A 23,398-nucleotide genomic window follows, 5' to 3' on the forward strand; every position below is an offset into this window, starting at 1 on the left:
TATACATTTTTGGATTTGGCCAAAGAAATACCCAGATCTTCAAAATGTTGAAAATCAGGTGGCAGGACCTGGGTTGTAAGATAAAACTGTTTCTCTTCTCCAATCTCCAAAGATAGTAAAATTCCTCAAAATACAATGAGGTTTAAAGGTAAAGATCAAATTAAGGGTGTGGCTGGAAGACTCTTTGATAAAACCTAGTAGAATTTTTTTGGTACATCCTGTAAGCCAGATAAAAGAGCTTCTAGGAATCTTAAGGACATTATCAGTCAGCAGTTGACATAGAATAGAAAAGTAACTATGAATAAGTCAAGTACTATCCAATATGACATCTATTCACCACATGTGATTATTAAATTAAAATTAATAGAAAAATGAGTAACACTTAAAAATCAGTTCCTCAGTTGCACTAGATGCATTTCAAGTGCTCAATAGGCACATGTGGCTAAGGGGTTTTGTGTTGACAGTGGAGAATATTGAACATTTCTATCATGGAAACATATTGGATATTGCTGGTCTAGAAAAAAGAAGTATGTCTCAAGCACAATTGTGAGTGTGCTTTTCTGAGCATGAAATGAAGTATAATCATATAATTAGGAATCATTCAAAGATTTAACATACATATTATATTATATATATATATGAAAAAGTGTTAAATCATAATGTGTAAAGAACTTATACAACTTAATAGAAAAAATCCAATTAAAAACGGGCACAGGAACCAAATAGACATTTTTCAAAAAGACATACAAATGGCCAACAGGTACATGAAAACAGGCTCAAAATCACTAAACATTAGGAAAATGCAAATCCCAAACCACAATGAGGTATCACATAACAGCTGGCAGAATGGCTATTATCAAGAAGATTTCTCAAAAAATAATAAGTGTGGACAAGGGTGTGGACAAATAAGAACACTTGCACACTGTTGGTGAGAATGTAAGTTGATGCGCTATCATGGAAAACAGTATGGAGGTTCCTCAAAAAAATAAAAATAGAACTACCATATGATCAATTCCACTATTGGGTACATATGTGAAGAAATTGAAATCACTATCTCAAAAAGATATCTACACCCCCATGTGCATTGCACCATTATTTACAATAGTAAAGACATGGAAACAATCTAAGTGTTCATCAGTAGATGAATGGGTAAAGAAAATGTGGTATACAAGTACAAAGAAATATTATTCAGCTGTAAAAAAGAAGGAAATTCTGCCATTTGAAACAAACAGGTAAACCCTGAAGACATTATGCTAAGTGAAATAAGTCAGACAGAGAGAAATACAAATACCATGACATCTCACTTATATGTGGGATCTAAAACAACAACAGAGGAGGAGCTTCAAGATGGTGGAAGAGTAAGACACGGAAATCACCTTCCTCCCCACAAATACATCAGAAATACATCTACATGTGGAATAACTCCTACAGAACACCTACTGAACACTGGCAGAAGACCTCAGACCTCCCAAAAGGCAAGACACTCCCCACGTACGTGGGTAGAGCAAAAGAAAAAAGAAAAAACAGAGACAAAAGAATAGGAATGGGACCTGCACCAGTGGGAGGAAGCTGTGAAGGAGGAAAGGTTTCCACGGACTAGAAGCCCCTTTGCGGGCAGAGGCTGCAGGTGGAGGAGGGGGAGGAGATTCGGAGCCACAGAGGAGAGCACAGCAACAGGCGTGTGGAGGGCAAAGTGGAGATTCCCGCACAGAGGATCGGTGCCTACCAGCACTCACCAGCTCAAGAGGCTTGTCTGCTCACCCGCTGGGACTTGTGGGTGCTGGGGGCTGAGACTTGGGCTTCAGTTGGATCCCAGGGAGAGGACTGTGTTTGGCTGTGTGAACACAGCCAGAAGGGACTAGTGTGCCACAGCTAGCTGGCAGGGAGTCCAGGAAATTCTGGAGCTGTCGAAGATGCAGGAGACTTTTTCTTGCCTCTTTGTTTCCTGGTGCATGAGGAGAGGGGATTAAGAGTGCCACTTAAAGGAGCTCCAGAGATGGGCATGAGCCATGGCTATCAGTACGGACAACAGAGATGGGCATGAGACGCTAAGGCTGCTGCAACAAGCAAGAAACCTGTGTGCAAGCAGAGGTCACTACCCATACCTCCCATCCCAGGAGCCTGTGCAGCCCACTACTGCCAGGGTCCATGACCCAGGGACAACTTCCCTGGGAGAACTCACGGTGTGCCTCAGGCTGGTGCAATGTCACACTGGCCTCTGCCACCACAGGCTCAACCTGCATCTGTATCCCTCCCTCCCCCCAGCCTGAGTGAGCTAGAGGCCTGGAATCAGCTGCTCCTTTAACTCAGTCCTGTCTGAGAGAAAAATAGATGCCCTCAGGCAATGTACATGCAGTGGCGGGTCCAAATCCAAAGCTGAACCACGGGAGCTGTGTGAACAAAGAAGAGAAAGGGAAATTTCTCCCAGCAGGCTCAGGGGCAGCAGATTAAATCTCCACAATCAACTTGATGTACCCTGCATCTGTGGAATACCTGAATAGACAACAAATCATGCCAAAATGAGGAGGTGGACATTGGGAGCAACAATATATATATATATATATTTCCCCTTTTTCTCTTATTGTGAGTGTGTATGTGTATGCTTCTGTGTGTGATTTTTTCTCTGTAGCTTTGCTTTTACCATTTTCCTTAGGGTTCTGTCTGTCCGTTTTTTTTTAATTAAATTTTTTCTTAATTATTGTTTTTTATTTTAATAACTATTTTATTTTACTTTATTTTACTTTATTTTATCTTTTTTCATCCTTTCTTTTTTCTCTCCATATTTTTTTCTGCTCCGTGAGGAGGACAGGCTCTTGGTACTCCAGCCCAGTGTCAGGGATGTGCCACTGAGGTGGGAGAGCCAAGTTCAGGACACTGGTCCACAAGAGACCTCCCAGCTCCACATAATATCAAATGGCAAAAATCGCCCAGAGATCTCCATCTCAACACCAAAACCCCACTCCATTCAACGATCAGCAAGCTACAGTGCTGGAAACCCTATGCCAAACAACTGGCAACTCAGGAACACAACCCCATCCATTAACACAGAGGCTGCATAAAATCATAATAAGGCCACAGACACCCCAAAACATACCACCAGAGGTAGACCTGTCCACCAGAAAGACAAGATCCATCTACATCCACCAAAACACAGGCACTAGTCCCCTCCAACAGGAAGCTTACACAACCCACTGAAACAACTATAGCCACTGGGGAAAGACAACAAAAACAATGGAAACTATGAACCTGCAGCCTGAAAAAGAGACACCAAATACAGTAAGTTAAGCAAAATGAGAAGACAGAGAAACATACAGCAGATGAAGGAGTAAGGCAAAAACCCAGCAGACCTAACAAATGAAGAGGAAATAGGTAGTCTACCTGAAAAAGAATTCAAAATAATGATAGTAAAGATGATCCAAAATCCTGGAAATAGAATGGAGAAAATACAAGAAACATTTAACAAGGACCTAGAAAAACTAAAGAGGAAAAAAAGAGGAACAACACAATAACTGAAATTAAAAATTCTCTAGAAGGGATCAAGAGCAGAATAACTGAGGCAGAAGAACAGATAAGTGACCTGGAAGATAAAATAGTGGAAATAGCTACTGCAGAGCAGAATAAAAAAAAAATTGAAAAGAATTGAGGATAGTCTCAGACACCTCAGGAAAACAGTAAATTCACCAACATTCGAATTATAGGGGTCCCAGAAGAAGAAGAGGAAAAGAAAGGGACTGAGAAAATTTTTGAGGAGATTATAGTTGAAAACTTTCCTAATATGGGAAAGGAAATAGTTAATCAAATCCAGGGAGCACAGAGAGTCCCATACAGGATAAATCCAAGGAGAAACATGCCAAGACACATATTAAGCAAACTATCAAAAACTAAATACAAAGAAAAATATTAAAAGCAGTAAGGGAAAAACAACAAATAACACATAAGGGAATCCCAATAATATTAACAGCTGATCTTTCAACAGAAACTCTGCAAGACAGAAGGGAGTGGCAGGACATATTTAAAGTTATGAAGGAGAAAATTCTACAACCAAGATTACTCTACCCAGCAAGGATCTCATTCAGATTTGATGGAGAAATTAGAAGATTTACAGACAGGCAAAAACTAAGAGAATTCAGCACCAAGAAACCAGCTTTACAACAAATGCTAAAGGAACTTCTCTAGGCAGGAAACACAAGAGAAGGAAAAGACCTACAATAATAATCACAAAACAGTTGAGAAAATGGTAATAGAAACATACATATCAATAATTACATTAAATGTAAATGGATTAAATGCTCCAACCAAAGGACATAGACTGGCTGAATGGATACCAAAACAAGACCTGTATATATACTATATACAAGAGACCGACTTCAGACCGAGGGACACATAGAGACTGAAAGTGAGGGGATGGAACAAGATATTCCATGCAAATGGAAATCAGAAGAAAGCTGGAGTAATAATTCTCATATCAGACAAAATAGACTTTAAAATAAAGACTATTACAAGAGACAAAGAAGGACACTACATAATGATAAAGGGATCGATCCAAGAAGAAGATATAACAATTGTAAATATTTATACACCCAACATAGGAGCATCTCAATACATAAGGCAAATACTAACAGCCATAAAAGGGGAAATTGACAGTGACACATTCATAGTAGGGGACTTTAACACCCCACTTTCACCAATGGACAGATCATCCAAAATGAAAATAAATAAGGAAACACAAGATTTAAATGATACATTTAACAAGATGGACTTAATTGATATTTATAGGACATTCCATCCAAAAACAACAGAATACACATTTTTCTCAAGTGCTCATGGAACATTCTCCATGATAGATCATATATTGGGTCACAGTTCAAGCCGTGGTAAATTTAATAAAATTGAAATCATATCAGGTACCTTTTCCTACCACAAAGCTATGAGACTAGATATCAAATACAGGAAAAAAATCTGTAAGAAATACAAACACATGGAGGCTAAACAACACACTACTTAATAACCAAGAGATCACTAAAGAAATCAAAAAATACCTAGAAAAAAATACAATGAAAACACAACGACCCAAAACCTATGGGATGCAGCAAAAGCAGTTCTAAGAGGGAAGTTTATTGCTATACAAGCCTACCTTAAGAAACAAGAAACATCTCAAATAAACAACCTAACTTTACACCTAAAGCAAATAGAGAAAGAAGAACAAAAAACCCCAAAGTTGGCAGAAGGAAAGAAATCATAAAGATCAGATCAGAAATAAATGAAAAAGAAATGAAGGAAATGAAAGCAAATATCAATAAAACTAAAAGCTGGTTCTTTGAGAAGATAAACAAAGTGGACAAACCAATAGCCGTCCTTATAAGGGAAAAATGGGAGAAGACTCAAATCAACATAATAAGGAATGAAAAAGGAGAAGTAACAACTGACATTGCAGAAAAAAAAAGGATTATGAAAGATTACTCCAAGCAACTATATGCCAATAAAATGGACAACCTGGAAAAAATGGACAAATTCTTAGAAATGCATAACATTCCGAGATGGAACCAGGAGGAACTAGAAAATATGAACAGACCAATCACAAGCACTGAAATTGAAACTGTGATTAAAAATCTTCCAACAAACAAAAGACCAGGACCAGAGGGCTTCACAGGCGAATTCTTTGAAGCATTTAAAGAAGAGGGAACACCTATCCTTCTTAAACTCTTCCAAGATATAGCAGAGGAAGGAACTCTTCCAAACTCATTCTATGAGGCCAAGATCACTCTGATACCAAAACCAGACAAAGATGTCACAAAGAAAGAAAACTACACACCAATATCACTGATGAACATAGATGCAAAAATCCTCAACAAAATACTAGCAAACAGAATCCAACAGCACATTAAAAGGATCATACACTATGATCAAGTGGGATTTATGCCAGGAATGCAAGGATTCTTCAATATACACAAATCAATCAATGTTGTACACCATATTAACAAATTGAAGGAGAAAAAACATATGATCATCTCAATAGATGCAGAGAAAACTTTTCACAAAATTCAACACCCATTTATGATAAAAGTCCTCCAGAAGGTAGGCATAGAGGGAACTTTCCTCAACATAATAAAGGCCATATATGACAAACCCACAGCCAACATCATCCACAATGGTGAAAAACTGAAACCATTTCCACTAAGATCAGGAACAAGACAAGGTTGCCCACTCTCACCACTATTATTCAACATAGTTTTGGAAGTTCTAGCCACAGTAATGAGAGAGAAAAACAAATAAAAGGAATCCAAATTGGAAAAGAAGAAGTAAAGCTGTCACTATTTGAAGATGTCATGATACTATACATAGAGAATCCTAAAGATGCTACCAGAAATCTACTACATCTAATCAATGAATTTGGTAAAGTAGCAGGATACAAAATGAATGCACAGAAATCTTGCCTTCGTATACACTAATGATGAAAAATCTGAAAGTGAAATTAAGAAAACACTCCCATTTGCCATTACAACAAAAAGAATAAAATATCCAGGAATAAACCTACCTAAGGAGACAAAAGACCTGTATGCAGAAAATTATAAGAAACTGATGAAAGAAATTAAAGATGATACAAATAGATGGAGCGATATACCATGTTCCTGGGTTGGAAGAATCAACATTGTGAAAATGACTGTAGTACGCAAAGCCATCTACAGATTTAATGCAGTCCCTATCAAACAACCACTGGCATTTTTCACAGAACTAGAACAAAAAATTGCACAATCTGAATGGAAACACAAAAGACCCTGAATAGCCACAGCAATCTTGAGAAAAAAAAAATGGAGCTGGAGGAATCAGGCTCCCTGACTTCAGACTATTCTACAAAGTTATAGTAAACAAGACAGTATGGTATGGGCACAAAAAAAGAAATATAGATCAATAGAACCAGATAAGAATCCCAAAGATAAATCTGCCCACATATGGTCACCTTATCTTTGATAAAGGAGACAAGAATATACAGTGGAGAAAAGACAGCCTCTTCAAAAGTGGTGCTGGGAAAACTGGACAGCTACATGTAAAAGAATGAATTTAGAACACTCCCTAACACCATACACAAAAATAAACTCAAAATGGATTAAAGACCTAAGTGTAAGGTCAGACACTATCAAACTCTTAGAGGAAAACATAGGCAGAACACTCTATGACATAAATCACAGCAAGATCCTTTTTGACCCACCTCCTAGAGAAATGGAAATAAAAACAAAAATAAACAAATGGGACCTAATGAAACTTCAAAGCTTTTTCACAGCAAAGGAAACCATAAACAAGACCAAAAGACAACCCTCAAAATGGGAGAAAATATTTGCAAATGAAGCAACTGACAAAGGATTAATCTCCAAAATTTACAAGCATCTCAATAACAAGAAAACAAACAACCCAACCCAAAAATGGGCAGAAGACCTAAATAGACATTTCTCCAAAGAAAATATACAGATTGCCAACAAACACATGAAAGAATGCTCAGCATCATTAATTATTAGAGAAATGCAAATGAAAACTACTATGAGATATCATCTCACCCCAGTCAGAATGGCCATAATCAAAAATCTACAAGCAATAAATGCTGGAGAAGGTGTGGAGGAAAGGGAACCTTCTTGCACTGTTGTTGGGAATGTAAATTGATACAGCCACTAGAGAGAACAATATGGAGGTTTCTTTAAAAAACTAAAACTAAAACTACCATTCAACCCAGCCATCCCACTACTGGGCATATACCCTTAGCAAACCATAATTGAAAAAGAGTCATGTACCAAAATGTTCATTGCAGCTCTATTTACATTGCCAGGACATGGAAGGAACCTAAGTGTCCATCGACAGATGAATGGATAAAGAAGATATGGCACATATATACAATGGAATATTACTCAGCCATAAAAGGGAACAAATCTGTGTTATTTGTAATGAGGTGGATGGACCTAGAAACTGTCATTCAGAGTGAAGTAAGTCAGAAAGATAAAAACAAATACCATATGCTAACATATATATATGGAATCTTAAAAAAGAAAAAAAAATGTTCAGAAGAACCTCGGGGCACAATCGGAGTAAAGATGTAGACCTACTAGAGAATGGACGTGAGGATACAGGGAGGGGGAAGGGTAAGCTGTGACAAAGTGAGTGAGTGGCATGGACATATATACACTACCAAACCCAAAATAGATAGCTAGTTGGAAGCAGCTGCATAGCACAGGGAGATCAATTTGGTGCTTTGTTACTGCCTAGAGGGGTGGGATTGTTAGTGTGGGAAGGAGGGAGATGCAAGAGGGAAGAGATATGGGGACATATGTATATGTATAGTTGATTCACTTTGTTATAAAGCAGAAACTACGACACCATTGTAAAGCAATTATACTCTAATAAAGATGTTAAAAATAAAGTAAATAAATAAATAAAATAAAACAACAACAAACTTATAGATTCAGCAAACAGATTAGTGGTTTCCAGAGGCAGCCGGTGGCAGCAAGGGAAAATGTGTAAAGGGGGTCAAAAGATACAAACTTCTGGTTATAAGGTAAATAAGTCCTTGTGATTAAGTATAAAGATTATTCTTTGCAACTCAAATGTATATAAGCATTTAGTTTCTAATAAGTTTGTGCTAACCAATTCTGCTACCCATAAGTATTTCCTCTTCTCGTATTAGATAACTGAGTGTACATTATAGTATTTGTAAATGTTGGCTTAAAAAATTTGTACAATGTGAGATTTGCCAGTTAAGTTTTATTTGGGACTAAATGAGGACTGCAGCCCAGAGATAGCAGTTCAGATAGCTCTGAGAAACTACTCCAAAGAAGGGGCTGGGGGAGGGGAGGTCAATATATATGTGATTTTGGTGAAGGGGAAATACATGCAATCAAGCACATATTTTTGCAGAAGGTCTCATGAGGGTTACTGCTAGTCACGAGGAACAGACGTCACCATGGAGGAATTTAGTGCTTTTCTAGATATGAGCAGATGCAAGAATTGGGCTCTTAAAATCAGCTCCTGAAAATGTCTAACTATCTGAAGACCTGTTCTGCCAGATTTTCTCAGAGCACTGAGTGTCTCATTCCTGATCTCCACCCTGAATTCCTTTCAGGGGATGTTGAAGTTCAGCAGCTGTAGCGGCACCTGATTTTATCCTTGTAGAGGTAAATGGCAAGTGTCCATGGCAAGTGCCAATTTGCAGTTGACAGAGACCTGTCATGGTCATAAATTCGACCATGCTTTGGGAGGCGTTTCATGACCATTTCATCCCACAGTGCTAGGAAGGCTCATTCCTAGGTCTGGGAAAGATTTTGCTGATAGGCCACTCAATGTACTATTACTGGAATAGGTCTTAATATTCAAAGATCTCTGGACCACTTCTCCTTACTAGCTTGTAACTGTACAGGAAAAAAATCCCTCTTATTGCATCTTCCCATATCTAGAGTTACTATTACAATCTTGATTGCATACAGAACTATATATTTGATCAACTGCTTCAAGTCGCCTAGTCATCATTGTTTTTGTTGGAGGCTCAGTCGTACATTTGGTAATACAAGAAATGATCATCTTATGAAACAGGCAAAAAGTACAAATTATATAGCTAATAAGGTTAATAGAGTTGTAAGTAAATATTTAAGCCAAGACCTTTCCATGCCAAACCAGGTTTTGAAGAGGGTGTCAAGACTAGGGAGTGAGTCATTTAAGGCAGACATCTGATTTTTCATATGCTTCATTAAATGTGTTACATTAGGGGATTCATAAGGTATGAAAACATAGTATTCAGTTTGAATTATGGCACAGGTGCCTCCCTGAAATACTGTAAGGATGTTGAGGGCCATGCAGTTTTGTAGCACCACTTTTCTCATCATAGAGACCAAAGAATTCAATAGGCCAATAGCCTGGTTACTATCATTTAAAGCCTGTTGAGTGAATTTTGTTAAGGCTTCTATATGGCCGATTACATTCTCCAATTCTATTGAAGGCACAAAAATAGATACTAAATGGTCAGACAAGTGGAATACAGATCTCCTGACCCATCGGGCTTGTACCAATGGTAGATTGGCTGGGGTCATCCCTAAATTGTTATTTATGTGATCTTGAGTTCATGGGAATCCCAGGGTACATCTTCCTATCCATCCTGGTGGAAACCAGGGCCATAAATTCGTACCACAAATCCACTGAGTTCAATTAGGTGCAGCCCAGTGAATCTCTGGTAGTCTGACCCAGTTGGTTCCACACCAATCACTCTCTCTATGGGTAATAATATGTAGACATTGTTCATAAGACACCCAGCCTAATTTCCTAGTGTTACTAGGCTGGTCATCCTTAGTATGATTTAATTGTTCCTAACATAGAGGAGGTTTTAAACTTAAATGACCATAACCTGGTGTTAACCACAAAAATTCTATCCCATAATTGTGGGAGATTTCCTTTTAATAGATGAGAGGTAACAGTTTTTGATTGAGACTTAGCTCATCGCTTTGATTGAGCTTGAGTGACCCTAAAAGAAAGTTTGTATCTATGGCCAGGATCAGAGCAGGTATTATTAATTGGCCAGGTGAGAGGATCCCACCTAGTAATATCAGGAGTAGCCTGAACAGGACTGAATTTTCTTTCTTCTAAACTAAATTTCCTAAGGGCTACCCAATCAGAGCCTTGGAGGGGAGAAATCTACCAAGGTAACATAAAAGTACTAGACACAGGTAATTGGCCAGAAACCCAACAATTGGATTTATTTTTTTAATTAGCATAGGATGGTGCCCATGATACGAAAACATTTGATTCACATGCAAAGGTCCAAGAGGTCAGGAAAACATTATAAATGATCATACAAGTCAGGTCCAGCATCTTGGGTAAGCTGTCCACTTCTGATGTCGTCTTCTTCTCATCCTGCTGTGAGTGTAGTTTCTCCTCTACTTGAGCACATTTTAAGGTGAGTTTGATGTCAGCAGTCCTTTCTACACACCAGTCTGGTGCAAGGGCCCTTTTTAAGTGGGAATTATGAATCCAAGAGTCAATTTCCTTTAATTTTGCCACACATGAGCTAGTTAAGAGTACCTGGTGAGGGCCTTTCCATCTGGGTTGTAGAGAGTCCTTTAAATGATGTCTTTTCCAATGTACATAGTGTCCTGGTTGCAGGTCATGGGATATCTGATATTCGTTCAAAGATAGATTACTATGATAAGCTTTAGAAACAAGATAAGAATGTTCTTTTAGGAGCTCAATTAAGCTTTTACAGTAATGTAACATGTCCCCTTTTAATAATGCATGTTCATACAATCCTTCATTTAGTCTCATTGGGCTCCCAGTGATAATTTCAAAAGAAGACAAATGATGCTTCCAAAGGGAGTAGATCTTAGGTTGAGGAGAACCAATGGAAGGGCCTTTGGCCAGGGTCAGGAATAAGCATCTATAATTTTAGCCAATTGATTTTTAATTGTTCCCTTTGTTCTTTCTACTAGCCCAGAGGACTGGGGGTGATAAGCACAATGGAAATGTTGCATAATTGGCCAGATTTTGTGAATTTCCTTGACAATTTGTCCAGTAAAATGGGGTCTCCTATCACTATGTATTTCTGCATGGACTCCCAAAATGGGAATCACCTTTTCTAATATTAATTTGCCTACCATCTGCACAGTGCCCCTTCTGCACGGGAATGCCTTAACCCAATGTGAAAACATACAAATCATAACAAGTATGTAATGGTAACATTGAGAGGGGAGCATTTGGATAAAATCAATCTGCCAAATTACAAAAGGGCAGCAGGTAATGGAAATCTTCCTTGAGGACTACGTAATGGCTCACCTGTGTTGTATTTTGGACACATGGTACATCTAGAATAAACTTTTTGACCTATAGTGAAAGAAGGCTTTCAAAACAATTATTTACCTCACAATATGATCTTATCTGGGTTCCAATGAGTTAACTAATCAATATATTGTAAAATGAGGTATTGAGCTCCAAAAAGAAGGATAGTTTTTCCATTTGGGCCTATCCAGAGACTTTTATTGGAGTCAAACCTTCCTCCTGTTTGTTTCCAACTATCCTTTTCTCCTTTTGGTGCCATTTCCTGATAAATTAACAGGATGTCAGTAAGGTTACTGGGAGGCTGAAAAGAGAAAACAACTGTTAGTTGACTATTATCATTCTGCAGAGCTGCTGTTTTGGAGGCATGATCAGCTAAGGAGTTCCTTTTTGCTTAAGTGGTGTCAGCCTTTGAATGACCTGATACCTTAATGATAGCTAACACACTTTGTAGTAGAATTGCATCCAATAATTTTGCAACTTGTTTCACATTTTTAATAGGCTGTCCTCAGGATGTTAAAAATCCTCTTTATTTCCAAAGTGTGTCAAAAATCATATGCTATGCTAAAAGCATAGTGGCTCTCAGTGTAAATGTTAGCAGATTTCCCTTCTGACAACTGGCAGGCTCTTGTTAACACTATTAATTCAGCCTACTGGGCAGAAGAGACATTAGGTAAGGGACTATTCTCAAGGGTTGATATTGGAGAAAAGGCAGCTAGTTACTTTCCATGAGGTCCTCACAGATATAAATAATATAAAATCAGGATTATCCATAGAGTTTTCTCGGAGGTCAGTCCTAGGAGATAAAAGATTGTCAGTTAAAACAATACAATCATGGTTTTCATTATTGACATCTGATACTTATGGTAGTGAGGAGGCTGGATTAAGCTTGTTACACCTGTGAAGATTTATGTTCAGGCGAGAGCAAGATCATCTCATGGGAAGTTAATTGACTTGCAGAATAATGTGTGTGATGAGAGTTTAGTAAGGCTTCCACAGAATGAGAAACAAAGATAGTAATAGGGTGACTCATGACTATCTCTTCTGACATAGCACAGCTGTCAGCTGTGACAGCCTGGAGGCAAGAGCTGAAGCCCCCGGGCTACTGAATCTAGCTGTGGGCTATAATATCCTATCAGCTGATAGTAACCACCATGTTGCTCTTTTAGTACACCTAATGCAGTCTCCTTGTTTTCATGAACAAAGAGGAAGAAAGGTAGATCATAATTTGCATGCACCAGGGCTGGGGCATTGGCCAGAAGTTTTTCATGGTCTCCATGACTTCAGAATGTTCTACATTCCAGCAAAGATGTTCAGGTTGGTCTTGTTTTAGTAGATTATATAGTGGTTGAGCTACTAAGGAAAAATTTGGAACCCAGTTCCTACAGAAGCCTGCAAGTACTAAAAATCCAAATTCTTTTTTTGTCTTTGGGGCAGAGAAGGTTAGAATGCATTTCACTCTATCCAGATTAGTTAAAAGTCCTTCTATAGATCTACCAGAGGGCAGACAGCAGAAGCAAGAAGAACTACAAACCTGCAGCCTGAGGAACAAAAACCACATTCAGAGACAGAAAGACAAGATGAAAAGGAAGAGGGCTATGTACTAGTAAAGGAAAAAGATAAAACCCCAGAAAAACAACTAAATGAAGTGGAGATAGGCAACCTTTCAGAAAAACAATTCAGAATAATGATAGTGAAGATGATCTAGGACCTTGTTAAAAGAATGGAGGCAAAGGTTGAGAAGATGCAAGAAAAGTTTAACAAAGACCTAGAAGAATTAAAGAACAAACAAACAGAGATGAGCAATACAATAACTGAAATTAAAAATACACTAGAAGGAATCAATAGCAAAATACCTAAGGCAGAAAAATGGATAAATGACCAGGAAGAGAAAGTGGTGGATTCACTTCTGTGGAACAGAATAAAGAATGAAAAGAAACGAAGACAGCATAGGAGACCTCTGGGACAACATTAAATGCAACAACATTCACATAATAGGGGTCCCAGAAGAAGAGAGAGAGGAAGGATGTTAGAAAATATTTGAAGAGATTAGAGTTGAAAACTTCCCTAACATGGGAAAAGGAATTACCACCCAAGTCCAGGAAGTGCAGAGAGTCCCATACAGGACAAACCCAAGGAGAAACATGCTGACACACATAATAATCAAATTGGCAAAAATCAAAGACAAAGAAAAATTATTGAAAGCAGCAATGGAAAAATGAAAAATAACATACAAGGGAACTCCCATAGGTTAACAGCTGATTTCTCAGCAGAAATTCTACAAGCCAGAAGGGAGAGGCATGACATATTTAAAATGATGAAAGGGAAGAACTTACAACCAAGATTGCTCTACCTGGAAAGGATCTCATTCAGATTCGATGGAGAAATTAAAACCTTAAAGACAAGCAAAAGCTAAGAGAATTCAGCACCATCAAACCAGCTCTAAAACAAATGCTAAAGTGGGAAACACAAGAGAAGAAAAGGACCTACAAAAACAAATAAAAAACAATTAAGAAAATGGTAATAGGAACATACATATAGATAATTACCTTAAATGTGAATGGATTAAATGCTCCAAGCAAAAGACACAGGCTGGCTGAATGGATGCAAAAACAAGACCCATATTTATGCTGTCTACAAGAGACCTACTTCAGACCTAGGGACACATACAGTCTGAAAGTGAGGGGATGGAAAAAGATATTCCATGCAAATGGAAATCAAAAGAAAGCTGGAGTAGCAAGACTCATATCAGATAAAATAGACTTTAAAATAAAGAATGTTACAAGATACAAGGAAGCACACTACATAATGATCAAGGGATCAATCCAGGAAGAAAACATAACAATTATAAATATATATGCACCCAACATAGGAACACCTCAATACATAAAGCAACTGCTAAGAGCTAAGAAAGAGGAAATTGAGATTAACACAAAAATAGTGGGGGAGGGCTTCCCTGGTGGCGCAGTGGTTGAGAGTCCGCCTGCCGATGCAGCAGATGCGGGTATGTGCCCCTGTCTGGGAGGATCCCAAGTGCCACAGAGTGGCTGTGCCCGTGAGCCATGGCCACTGAGCCTGCACGTCTGGAGCCTGTGCTCCACAACGGGAGAGGCCACAACAGTGAGAGGCCTGCGTACCACAAAAAAAAAAAAAAAAAAAAAAAAAAAAAAAAATAGTGGGGGATTTTAAAACCTTACTTACACCAATGGACAGATCATCCAAACAGAAAATTAATATGGAAACACAAGCTTTAAATGACACAATAGACCAGACAGATTTAATTGATATTCATGGGACATTCTATTCAAATACAGCAGATTACACTTTCTTTTCAAGTGTGCACGGAACATTCTCCAGGATAGATTACATCTTGGGTCACAAATCAAGCCTCAGTAAATTAAAAAAAAAAATTGAAATCATATCAAGCATCTTTTCTGACCACAACACTATGAGATTAAAAATCAATTAAAGGGAAAAAAACGTAAAAACCACAAACACATGGAAGCTAAACAATATGTTACTAAATAACCAAGAGATTGCTGAAGAAATCAAAGAGGAAATCAAAAACTACCAAGCAGCAAATGACAACGAAAACATGCTGATCCGAAACCTATGGGATGCAGCAAAGGCAGTTCTAAGAGGGAAGTTTATAGCAATACAAGCCTACCTCAAGAAGCAACAAATGTGTCAAATAAACACTCTAATGTTACACCTAAAGGAAATAGAGAAAGAAGAACAAAAAAACCCCAAAGTTAGTAAAAGGAAAGAAATCATAATGATCAGATCAGAAATAAATGAAAAAGAAACAAAGAAAATATAGGAAAGATCAATAAAACTAAATGCTGGTTCTTTGAGAAGATAAACAAAATTGATAAAGCTTTGGCCAGACTCATCAAGAAAAAGAGGGAGAGGACTCAAATCAATAAAATTAGAAATGAAAAAGGAGAAGTTACAACAGATACCGCAGAAGTACAAAGCACTCCAAGAGACTACTACAAACAGCTCTATGCTAATAAAATGGACAACCTGGAAGAAATGGAGAAATTCTTAAAAGGTATAACCTTCCAAGACTGAACCAGGAAGAAATAGAAAATATTAACAGACTAATCACAAGTAATGAAATTGAAACTGTGATTAAAAATCTTCCAACAAACAAAAGTCCAGGACCAGATGGCTTCACAGGTGAATTGTATTAAACATTTAGAGAAGAGTAACACCCATCCTTCTCAAGCTCTTACAAAAAATTGCAGAGGAAGGAACACTCCCATACTCATTCTATGAGGCCATCATGACCCTGATACCAAAACCACACAAAGACACTACAAAAAGAGAAAATTGCAGACCAATATCACTCATGAATATAGATGCAAAACTCCTCAACAAAACACTAGCAAACAGAATCCAACAACATATTAAAAGGATGGTATACCATGAACAAGTGGGATTTATCCCAGGGATGCAAGGATTCTTCAACATATGCAAATCAATCAATGTGATACACCATATTAACAAATTGAAGAAGAAAATCCATATGATCACTTCAATAGGTGCAGAAAAAGCTTCTTTTTTTTTTTTTTACAAAATTCAACACCCATTTATGATTAAAACTCTCCAGAAAGTGGGCATAGTGGGAACCTCCCTCAACATAATAAAAGCCATATAGGAGAAACCCACAGCAAACATCATTTGCAATGGGGAAAATCTGAAAGCATTTCCTCTAAGATCAAGAACAAGACAAGGATGTCCACTCTTACCAGTAGTATTCAACATAGTTTTGGATGTCCTAGCCACAGCAATCAGAGAAGAAAAAGAAATAAAAGGAATACAAATTGGAAAAAAAGGAGTAACACTGTCACTGTTTGAAGATGACATGATACTATACATAGAGAATCCTAAAGGTGCCACCAGGAAACTACTAGAGCTAATCAATGAATTTGGTAAAGTTGCAGGATACAAAATTAATGAACAGAAATCTGTTGCATTCCTATACACTAATTATGAAAAATCTGAAAGTGAAAGCAAGAAAACACTCCAATTTACCATTGCAACCAAAGGAATAAAATACCTAGGAATAAACCTACCTAGGGAGACAAAAGACCTGTATGCAGAAAACTATAAGACACTGATGAAAGAAATTAATAACAATACAAACAGATGGAGAGATATACCGTGTTCTTGGACTGGAAGAATCAACATTGTGAAAATAACTACCCAAAGCAATCTACAGATTCAATGTAATCCCTACCTAACTACCACTGGCATTTTTCACAGAACTAGAACAAAAAATTTCACAATTTGTATGGAAACACAAAAGACCCTGAATAGCCAAAGCAATCTTGAGAAAGAAAAATAGAGCTGGAGAAATCAGGCTCCCAAACTTCAAACTATACTACAAAGCTACAGTAATCAAGACAGTATGGTACTGGCACAAAAACAGGAATATAGATCAGTGGAACAAGATAGAAATCCCAAAGATAAACTTAGGCACCTATGGTCACCTTATTTTTGATAAAAGAGGCAAGAATATACAATGGAGAAAGACAGCCTCTTCAATAAATGATGTTGGGAAAACTGGACAGCTACATGTAAAAGAATGAAATTAAAACACTCCCTAACACCATACATAAAAATAAACTCAAAATGGATTAAAGACCTAAATGTAAGGCCAGACACTGTAAAAGTCTTAGAGGAAAACATAGGCAGAGCAGTCTATGACATGAATCACTGCAAGATCCTTTTTGACCCACTTCCTAGAGGAATGGAAATAAAAACAAAAATAAACAAATGGGACATAATGAAACTTAAAAGCTTTTGCACAGCAAAGGAAACTACGAACAAGACCAAAAGACAAGCCTCAGAATGGGAGAAAATATTTGCAAAGGAATCAATGGACAAAGGATTAATTTCCAAAATATATAAACAGTTCATGTAGCTTAATATTAAAAAAAACAAGCAACTCAATCCAAAAATGGGCTGAAGATCAAAATAGACATTTCTCCAGAGAAGACATACACATGGCCAAGAAGCTTATGAAAAGCTGCTCAACATCACTAATCATTAGAGAAATGCAAATCAAAATTACAATGAGGTATCACCTCACACCAGTCAGAATGGCCATCATCAAAAAATCTCAAACAATAAATGCTGGAGAGGGTGTGGAGACAAAGGAACCCTCTTGCACTGTTGGTGGGAATGTAAATTGATACAGCCACTATGGAGAACAGTATGGAGGTTCCTTAAAAAAGCTAAAAATAGAATTACCATATGACCTAGCAATCTCACTACTGGATATATCCCAAGAGAAAACCATAATTCAAAAAGACACATTCACCCCAATGTTCATTGCAGCACTATTTACAATAGCCAGGACATGGAAGTAACTGAAATGCCCATCATAATGAAGGTGTGGTACATATATAGAATAGAATATTACTCAGCCATATAAAGGAATGAAATTGGGTCATTTGTAGAGATGTGGATGGACTGTCATATAGAGTTAAGTAAGTCAGGAAGAGAAAAACAAAAATTGTAGATTAACACATATATATGGGACCTAGAAAAATGGTACAGATGAACCAATTTGCAGGGCAGAAATTGAGACACAGATGTAGAAAACAAACGTATGGTCACCAAGGGGGGAAAGTGTCAGTGGTGGTGGTGGTGGCATGATGAATTGGGAGACTAGGATTGACATATATACACTAATATGTATAAAATGGATAACTAATAAGAACGTGCTGTATATACTTTATAAAAAGTCCTTCTATAAATATCCTGTGTCCTAAATTTTTTACACTAGTCATACAGAATTGCAATTTTTCTTTGGACACTCTATGTCCCTTTAAGACTAGCTTCTGAAGTAAATACATGGTGTCCTGCGGGCTGTTTCTCCAACAATTTGAACACAGTGGCAAATCATCTCCATATTTTATCAAAACTGACTTATGAGGAAAATCAAGATCATCTAGATCAGCTTTTAATATGTGGGAGAAGTAAGTGGGGCTTTCAGTGTAGCCCTGTGGCATTACAGTCCATGCATATTGCCGTTCATTCCAAGTAAAGGCAAAAAGATACTGATCATCAGGATGTACAGGGACACTAAAAAATGTGCTACAGAGGTCTGTCACAGAGAATTCACTGTTTTTAGGAATATAGGACAGTAAGTTATAGGGGTTTGGCACTATAGAATGTCTAGGGATAATAATAGCATTGATAGATCTCAAGTCCTATACAAATCTACAACCCTTGCCATTTGGTTTTTTAACTGGCAAAATGGGAGTGTTACAAGGGCTGGTGCAAGGCACAATAAGCCCTTTCTCAATGTAAGCTGATATGAAAGGTTTTTATTCCTTCTATGGCCTCTTGCCTTAATGGATATTGATGAATATTGGGCAGGGACTTATCCTTATCTATAGTAATTTTCATGGGGGATGCAGAACGTATTCTTCCAATGTCAGTAGAATCAAGTGCCCATAATTCTTCAGGTACTAAGTCTAGCAGTTTGTCTTGTTCAGTGTCATCCTCATCACATCCTCATTATGTGACTCATAATGAGTCACAAACATTATATGATGAAGGAAGTCTGATTGATCATTTAGATCTAGAAACATTTCTCCCTTAGGAGTAAAGGAGATATGACCTTCATAAGCTTCTAATAGGTCTCTACCTATCAGGTGAACAGGAACACTTTCTACTAGAAAAAAGGATTGTCTTCCTTTAAGTTCCCCCTAAGTAGAATTCTAAAGGTAATGATTTAAGAGCCTTAATAGGCACATTAGAAACCCCTACCATATGCACAGAAGTATTATTCTGAGTAAGAGAGCCCTTAATTTTGTTAGGGTTCAAAACTGAAAAGGTGGCCCTTGTGTCTATTAGGACTTTAATTGTTTCTCTTTGTATAATCATTTCTACTTCTCCCAGGGTATTAGAGAGGAGAAGGGGAAAGATTCCCCATGTACTCTCGGAGCAGCCCTATTCTTGTTTAACTCAGAATTCCAGTCTAAAATCCAGTTTTCCTTCTAGTCTTCTCTTTCTTTTCTTACAGTTCATTTTCTGATGCCCTGGTTTTCTGCAATGGAAGCAAACTTTTTGTTTCTCTCTCAGTTGAGAATTAAATGGGGATCGGTTCACTTTCAACTGGTGTTGAGTACCTAATTGGAGCAGCTGAAGGTTCATGATTTTTGTAGATATACCGTTTTCTTTCTTTTTAATGCTTTTTAAAAGTTGGTCAGCCAGTGTAACAAGGGCTTTTTGGTGTAATGTGGACCAACCTAGATTGTCTTTTGACCAGAGTGGCCAAATCTTTATCTAAGCCTTCTAAAAAGGAAGAGTTAAGTAAAGGATCATTTTAGTGGTTAGAGAATGATTCAGGTGTCAAGCCAGAATATTGCTTAAAAGTTTTTTTTCAAATCTCTCATAATAGTCCAGAATTGATTCATCCAGTCTTTGCTTGCACTGTTGAATCTTTGTCCAGTCGACAGTTTTTGGAAAAAGCTCTGGGATAAGTTTGAGTAATTTCTGAGCTAATTCCTTGCGTTCAGTGCTAACCTGTGGAATATGCGATTCAAAATCCATTAAGGGGTGCTTCCATCCTGCTTTCTCTATCCATTCCCTTGTTTTGCTTTCAGAAACAAATAGCTGTATTAGTTATAGATCTGAAAACCCGGGCTTGTATGGATGGATGGTTAACTCAAATTCCTTGGCAAATCCCAATGGATCCTGACTTGGATCAGTAAATTCCTTAGCTACAGCTCTAATTCTCACTAGGGTCCAAGGTGTATACTAAGCACCGAGGAGGGTTCACCCCTCCATTTAATAGGTTTCTCCTTAAAGGGAGCTATAATCACTTCTATTTTTATTCCCCTTTGTTGGGGAAATGGGAGCAGCAGGAGGTGGAAGAGTTGGAAGAGAAAAAGAGATAGCATCAGGGCCAGGCAATTCATATAGAAGAGAATATGTGGGAGGAGCAGAGGGAGAGACAGAGTCAGTGCTAGCGGCCCTTTTTAGTTCTGATATAATTTCAAGCAATTTTTTGTTTACTGCAAAGAAATTACTCTATCATTTCCTCTTTTAGAAGTTTTAAATACCAAACAAAGTAAACATTCCATTCAGTATGTTTGATCTTACGACCAGCTTTTTCTAATTGTGTGTGCAAAACTATCAATTTTGGAATATAAGAAGAGACCCGATTTGTCCATTTTAGGTTGAGATCTCTTTTAGTATAATTTCCCCAATTAACTAGGGACTTGCAAGTATGAGCTCCGTACGTATTTTACATGAATCTGGCTGGGGTGTTAGCCGGAGGCTGGTTTTCTGACGCCCCTCGTTCCGTGTTTGAGAGATTTTATTTCCCATTTTTGAGTTGAATTTTTCAGGGATAAAATTTACTAGTGAAGTTGTGTGGTGGGCCAGTGTGTTGCATGTGAGCTCAGCTCCTCTAGGTGTCACCCCAGAGTTGTTTCAGCCCTCTTGTCTCAGTTTCTCCCCTTGGTGGTCTACGACCACCACGGGTGCTCAGATCACTGAATGGCCAATTCTTATCCACGACCCCTGGATGAACAAGTGTTTTAATTAATGAGTGGGTTTCCGTATGGGACCACGGCACGGCATGAGGACTCTGCCTCGGCCACTCCCATAATATTTCCCAGTCACCTGAGAAAGCCGTAACCAGCCAAGAGGAGTCTTGTCCCTTTTCTTCGGAGCAAAGCTCTCATGTAATATCTTCACTTTTATCCCAACAAATTCTATTAAGGCAGGCGAATTGAGGAAAAGTATCATATCAGCCTTTTACCTAATCACTCAGCGAAGACCATTCAGTCTCCTACAACTGAGCAAACCCTGGTACCTTTCAACAAGCCCCCCCCAGTATCTTTCAACTGGGTGGGTATTCTCTGGTATCTTTCAACAGCCCCCGCCCCGAGTATCTTTCAACTGGGAGGGTAGGTACCTGTTATACACCACCAAATAAAACTCAGGATTATCAACCGATATGGGAGATCCGAGAACCAAGAGAGACTTACCCAAATTTGTCTGGACTCCCTGGGGAGGCGGATGGGCACGAAGTACCTATGCTGGTACCAAGGCTCGGGTTCCTCGTGGAGTTCAGGCGAAGGAAAGAAGTCCAGTCTGGGTCACTTTGTCAGTCACTATAAAACTGTTGGCTTTAAAAAAAATTGCACAAAATGAGAGTTGCGAGTTAAGTTTTTTTTTTTGTTTGTTTGTTTTTTTTTTGCGGTATGCGGGCCTCTCACCACTGTGGCCTCTCCCATTGCGGAGCACAGGCTCCAGACGCGCAGGCTCAGCGGCCATGGCTCACGGGCAAAGCCGCTCCGCGGCATGTGGGATCTTCGTGGACCGGGGCATGAACCCGTGTCCCCTGCATCGGCAGGCGGACTCTCAACCACTGCGCCACCAGGGAAGCCCAATGAGTTAAGTTTTATTTGTGGTAAAATGAGGACTGCAGCCTGGAAGACAACATTTCAGATACCTCTGGGAAACTGCTCCAAATAGGTAGGGGGGAAGGTCAATATATATGTGATTTTGGTGAAGAGGGAGTACATGCAATCAAGCACATATTTTTGCAGAAGGTCTCATGAGGGTTACTGCTAGTCATGAGGAACAGACATCACCATGGAGGAATTTAGTGCTTTTCTAGATATGAGCAGATGCAAGAATTGGGCTCATAAAATCAGCTTCCGAAAATATCTAGCTATCTGAAGACCTACTCTGCCTGATTTTCTCAGAGCACCGAGTGCCTCATCCCTGATTTCCACCCTGAATTCCTTTCAGGGGATGTTGAAGGTTAGCTGCTGTAGTGGCACCTGATTTAATCCTTGTAGAGGTAGATGGCAAATGCTCATGACAACTGCCAATTTATTGTTGACATAAATTATTTAGCATATTCTAAAATTTTTAAGTGATAATTATTTTTATACTTTGAGAATCTGAATTCAAAAAAATTTATTTGAAATTTTAAGTGTGAAAAATACATTCTCAGTAGACTGGCATGCAAATGCATGAAGAATGAGTAAATTCCTTCAATTAAAAGTTTAATGAGTTGCAATTCTTCTCTCTTTCCTCAAAATACTAGAGATGAATAAACCAGTATATAAAATCTCAAGGATTTTATATAAAAATCCCTAACTTCTCAGGTTTCTTCAAGAATACATTGTGACTTGGGAAAAAGACAGAGTCGATGGCAGATGCTTGAGTGTACAAGTTTACCCCATCATCCATTAGCATCATTGTGGTTCCACACAGTGGACATCAAAATGAAACCTAGCAGAACCCTATGCCCTCCGCCCCCACAGTTGACCAGAGATTTATGGTTCAGATAATATTCTGACCACGAGAGAGACCTGATGGCTACTTGGAACGCTGTGATCAAGACAATCATATGTGAAAATGGCAGAGCACCCCCTCCCCAGCACATAACCCTTTACTCTTCTGGCCCTAGAGCCTAGTTATACTTTAACCTCTAACCTCTATCCTAGCTAAATTCCAGGAACCTTAGGCTTCTGCATACTTTCCAAGGCCTTTGTTCTGCTTTGCTTAACATCTTGATTCTTTTCATAGACCAAAGGAAGGGAAAATGGCAAGTATG

The sequence above is a fragment of the Mesoplodon mirus genome (genome assembly GCF_964341445.2).
Source record: "Mesoplodon mirus genome assembly, chromosome: 12".
Taxonomy (NCBI): domain Eukaryota; kingdom Metazoa; phylum Chordata; class Mammalia; order Artiodactyla; family Ziphiidae; genus Mesoplodon; species Mesoplodon mirus.